Below are 6,255 nucleotides of genomic sequence, written 5' to 3' on the forward strand. Positions count from 1 at the left end.
TGTTGTTGGAAATAAATTTAATTGAATTGGGAGGAGTCCAATCCAATTAAATTTTAGAGCGGGAGGTGAGCATTTACTTGCTACACCCCATTGCCACATCATATAGTCACACTTTGTGTCCTTCATGCTTTACATGTCTCATGACACTTAAGCACATTTAGTGGAGAATCTTGGACTTGATCTTGGATTAGTGGAATGAACCATAGCTAAAATTCACTAATCATAATTAGTGAAATTTTGGCTCTAAAATTTGGCTCCACAAATTCAATTTCAAATTTAAGTGAAATTCAAATAGAAATTCAAATTTTCCTCCAATTTTGTGTGACACTTAGGCTATCAATAGAGGCCACATGTGTGCATTTCTTCAACTTTGATCATTTGAGAATTAAACTTCAAAGTTCAAACCTCTTTTGAGACACAAAATTTTGTGCTCATTCTCTCCCTTTCCCTCCATTCATTTTCTCCTACCTTCAAGCTCTTATCCATTGCTTCCTATGGTGGTGAGCTTCTTCTAGACTCATCTTCTCCTTGAAGTGACGTCTCCAATCATCTTTCTCCTTCTCCATTCCGCTGCCATCAAACTTAAATAAGCAAAGGACTCCATTGATGAAAAAGATCCAAGACCTACAAGTTACATCATGTGGTATTAAGAGCATCTTCATTTAGGTGATGTTTTTTTGCTTTCTCTATCTTTTTGTTCGGTCAATTCACTTTAATTCCTTGTTATTAATCTTATTCTCCATGTATATTCTCCATTGTCTTGTGGTTTGGTGCTATTTAGAGTAGATTCAAAAAATAAACCAATTAAATCTTAGATCTACATTTGTTCTTGCATTTCTATGGTTCAAATTTTATAGATCTACTCTTGAATAATGTTTTTGTGTTGATTTTAGGTTCTATCATTTTTCAATCATAATTTTCTTGTGTTGAACCTTTAGATGTAAGTTTTCTTCCAAAATATTGATTATAAAAAAACACAAAATCTAAGTGTAAATCACTTAATCCATGTTGTCTGAGAGTCATGTTTAGTCATAATAATTGTGACATTATATTCTAAGTTTGTGTTGAATTTTTATTTTATTAATTGAATTCTAGATACATTTGTTCATGTATTCTTGTCATTCATAGCCTATCTTTTGAATTTTTAATCTAATTCATGCATTTTATTTAGTTCATAACATGTTCTAAATCAATTCCTAGAAGTAGTCTTGTTAAACATTTTTTTTTGTTTTCTAAGTTTCCTACATGATGCCTATGATGAAATTGAGTTGTGATGCTGAGTTGTGGTTGAATTTGTGAATCAAAATAAGTCTTAAGCTCTCTTGAATTGTGTTATCCAAGATAATTGGGCATAAGCAAATACAAATTGTAACTATCCAAGCCTTAAGCAACATAAATACTACTCTTGATTTCTAGGTTGAAATCACTGGTATTGGCAGCTTGAACATACGAACTTGTATAAATTACTGAGATTTGGTCACTACAAATTTTGAGCTGAAATATTTACTGAATATTCTAGACATCTGAACCAAAATTATAAAAAAAACCAAGCGATTTGGATTAAAGGAAAAAATAAGAAAAATCACACAAGTTGGCAGAAAAATCAGTGCCCAAGAAAACAAAAAGTGAAAGGAAAGTGTGCTTGTTGTTTTGGCTCGAAATTTGTTCTACAATTGGTGCCTATTTTATACCAATCTTAGTTCTGAAATTTCAATTGAAAATTAGTGTGAAAACAAGTTCCAAAACTAGAGGTTTCTTGAGTCTTTTTTTCTATTTTTTTACTCTACTCTATAGTCATTTTAAGTTTTTCTTTGAGTCCTAGCTTGCTTTTATGTGTTTTTCATTGCTTTAATTATTGAATAATCCTTGAAAATTTGTCTTTTTAAAACTCTATTCATTTAGATTTTATTTCATTATTTTGGTCTTTGGTTATTGCTTGTCTCTTTGTTTCCTTGTTTGTGAGTTGCCATATAGGAAATTGGAAAGGAGGATTGGTGTCATCCCTTGAAGAATTTGAGTCAAGAAGCAAAGGGAAAACCACTTTAAGAGCTATTGAACTAAGAAGCACTCCAAATTGAGTGAATCACCAAAGAGAGAGCAACCACCAAAATTGAGGACCTTTTTGTAATTTTATAATTAACAATTTACTTACTTTCATTGCTTTCAAATTTTGTAACAAAAAGACCTTTCATTGGAAGTAAGTTGGGAGCCTCCAATAGGCCACCCTACTTCCATTTGCGTGTAATAATTTTAGGAAATTTTCCCTTAGGATTGTGAGTGTTTTTTTGGGAACCTTAAATATGGTCATCCAAACACTCTTAGGATTCACTTAGTTTACATTTCTTGCTTACTTTCATAGCTTATTTCTTTTACCTTCCATTGTCAAACCGCCTAGAGAGCTTTCCTTTTACCAATTAGTTTTTACCTTATCTTTCACACCTCTTTTAGTGTTTATTTTGGTTAGTTTCAACCATAGTTTCTTTTACCTTTTGTTTCCAAACCCCCAACAAGAAAGAACCACAACTTAGGAACTAACATGAGTCTTCATTCTTCATCTAGTGTTAATGGTGAAGGTTCTATTCCTAAGGACCCGTTGTATAAGATATTAGATGAGTTGAGATCCCTTAAATTGTGAAAAGAAAAACAAGAGACAAAAGAAAAAGGAAAAAAAAAGAGTGGAAGAAATAAGTCATGAAAGAGAGAAAATAAGAGAGGAAGAGAGAAGGAAAATACTAAAAGAGTTAAGAAAAGAAAAACATGCCTCCTATAGTAGTCATAACTCTTGCAAGAGCCTAAGTGAAGAACTTCGTGACTATTATGAAGAAAGGCATAAGTCACATCTTAGACCTCACTCCTATAGGAGAGAAAAAGAGAGAAAGTTTCAAGAGGCTAACATTAACCTCCCATACTTCCATGGGAAGAACAATGTAGAGGCTAACTTAGATTAGGAAATAAGGGTAGAGCAACAACTTAAAAGGAAGTCTACTTCAAAATCTTATGGCTCTCACTCTTATCCAAAGAAAGACCAAGGTCAAGGAATCTTAGGGGTGATACCTTCTAAGCTTAAAGATGATAAAGAGAGGACAATTGAAAAACAACCCCTTAAGGCTAGTATGCAAGAGAAGACTAGTTCCATGAAGTGCTTTAAATGTCTTGGAAAAGGACATATTACTTCTCAATGCCCCACCAAGAAAATCATGATTATGAGGGGTCAAAACATTTATAGTAGCTAAGATGAGGCTACTAGTTCACCTTCCTCTAGTGAAAGTAAAGAAACAAAAGGGGAAGAATCTAGTGAAGAGATCTACCCCCAAGAAGAAGGACAACCTTTAATGGTTAAGGACGAGTGTAAGGAGGTAAGTGTCTCCTCCAAGAGGTTAGCTAAGAAGGAAAGACATTTTGAAATAAAGACAAATATTAAAGAAATTTTCCCTCTTAGATAACCTCCACATTTTCTCCTTTGTAAAAAGACACTTGTTAGCATTGCCACACCTCTTAGGCTTGAGTTTATTCGTCAAGTAAAGGAGTTGTTGTATGAGGGTTTGGTTCGCAAGAGCTTAAATCCTTGTGCTTTGTTAGTGCCCAAAATAGGTATTATTAGGCATCAAATCCCTAAAATAAGTGGTATGATGAATGTTTTGAGTGGTGTAACCCTCTTTTGTAAAATCACCCGTGCACCCAACATCTTCATGATTTGTGTACATAGGAACTCACTAGGTAGGTTTGTTCTTATTTTTAGTTTCAATACAAACTTAGATTTTTCATATTTTTTGGTAGGAATAATCAACATGAAAATACAAAGAAATGTATGTTTTATTGCATTATTTTTCTTAATTTTTTAAATAGTGATCAAGGGGTTCCCATGAACCCTAAGAGAATAAAGGTCATTCCTAAGTGGCCCACTCCACCAAGTATAAGAAAAATTTGGGGCTTCCATGACTTAACAAACTTTTACAAAAGGTTTGCCCCATATTTTTCTATACTTGTAGCACCACTCATTGAGTTGGTGAGGAACCATGTTCCTTCATGGGAAGATACCCAGGAAATGGGTTTCCAAACCTTACCTTACTTCAACATACCTAACACAACTAATACATATGTTTTTCTTCTTTTTACAGGTGTTGAGGAAAAAAGCCCAAAGTTTCAAGAACCTTGGGATTTGAGGTCAAATCCTTTTCAAGGGCGAGGAAATGATGTAGCTTGTAGGCCTTGAATCTTCTTCATCAATGAAGTCCTTTGTTTATTGAAGTTTGATGGCAGCAGAATGGAGAAGGAAAAAGATGATTGAAGACGCCACTTCAAGGAGAAGATGAATGGAGGGAGAGGGAGAAAAAGAGCACAAAATTTTGTGCCTCAAAAGAGGTCTAAATTTTGAAGTTTAATTCTCAAATGATCAAAGTTGAAAAAATTCACACACATGACCTCTATTTATAGCCTAAGTGTCACACAAAATTGGAGGGAAATTTGAATTTCTATTCAAATTTCACTTGAATTTAAAATTTAATTTGTGGAGCCAAATTTTAGAGCCAAAATTTCACTAATTATGATTAATGAATTTTAGCTATGATTTAGTCCACTAATCCAAGATCAAGTCCAAGATTTTCTACTAAGCGTGTTTAGGTGTCATGAGGCATGTAAAGCATGAAGGACATGCACAAAGTGTGACTATATGATGTGACAATAGAGTGTAGCAAGCAAATGCTCACCTCCCACTCTAAAATTTAATTGGATTGGACTTCTTCCAATTCAATTCAATTTATTTCCAACCACACACATCAAATATTCACTTAATGCATGTGAAATTACAAAATTACCCCTAATACAACAACTAGTCTAGGTGCCCTAAAATACAAGGGTTGAAAAATCGTACATTTCTAGGATACCTTACCTATATTATGAAGTCCTAAATACAAGACCCAAAAATAATGAAACATTAATCTAATATGTACAAAGATAAGCGGACTCATACTTTGTCCATGTGCCCGAAATCTACCTTAAGGCTCCTAAGAACCCTAGGGCCTTCTCTTGCATCTCTAGCCCAATCTTTTTGAAGTCTTCTATCCAATGCCCTTACGGGATAGGATTGCATCATCCCCGTCGTATGCCCAATTAAAATGAGAAAAATAATTTTTTTTAAAAATATTAAAAATTTGATTTTAGAAAAAATAAATTGATTGTTAAACATTTATTTTTAACTACTTATATATCAATAAATTTATCATAGCGCATGTGTCTATAAAAATTGTTAAGAAAATAATATTAAATTATGTAAAAATTCTAAAATAAAATTAACTAGTGATAAAAATTCTAAGCTTTTTAATTAAATTATGGAAAAATTCTAAAGATTTTAAGTGGCAGAACAGGTTCGATTTTGGGGTCGGGACGAATCTAGTAATCACATATCCGTACACGTACCCGACTTTTGGTTATCGGAAAAAACTTGAATCCGAACCCATACTGAGTCAACTCGAGTATTATCCGTCAAAGGCGGGACGGATTTAGACGGTACAGGTACGAGTTTTCTTATCATGTCTATCTTCTCCTTTTTTTTAGTTCATTAAAATTTAAATTTATTTAGCTTGATGTTTCATTATGTCTTACATTTTTTATATGTTTAATAATAATAATAATTATCAATGTCTGTTTTTGAAATAAATATACGTTTATCGATTAAAAAACTTATTATAAATTCAACTGGAAAACAACTTTCAATTTGTAAATGACACACAACATTTCATCACTTCATCAATGAGTATATATATATATATATATATATATATATATATATATATATATATATATATATATATATATATATATTTAATACAGGATGCAAACTTGCAATAATAGGAAAAATCAAGCTTATTAAGACATAGTTGAATAATTATTTCAAAATTAATTAATTTAATTATGATAAATGTTAATTAATATTCTTAAGGTATTAATTTGTTATAAGGAATTAAAACGATAATTTTTTTATTTGAATGTATAAAATAGTATTCATGACTTTTTTACCTTCTCTTATGATTTTCAGATTAAATATTTTCTTATTTTAGTTCATAAATCAATGCCCTAGGGACTAATTAGCAAGATCCTCATATGATATGGGATGGATCATAATTAGTAACCATTGGATTAATCTTCTCTTCACCTTACTACGCTATAGCCTCCGTACTTTATACTTTCGCCCCCAAGTCTGATCATATTTGTATAGACTACTCCCCTCTCCACATCTCACAATTGTGCCTCTGTCAC

The sequence above is a fragment of the Glycine soja genome, chromosome 3 (assembly GCF_004193775.1).
Source record: "Glycine soja cultivar W05 chromosome 3, ASM419377v2, whole genome shotgun sequence".
Lineage (NCBI taxonomy): Eukaryota > Viridiplantae > Streptophyta > Magnoliopsida > Fabales > Fabaceae > Glycine > Glycine soja.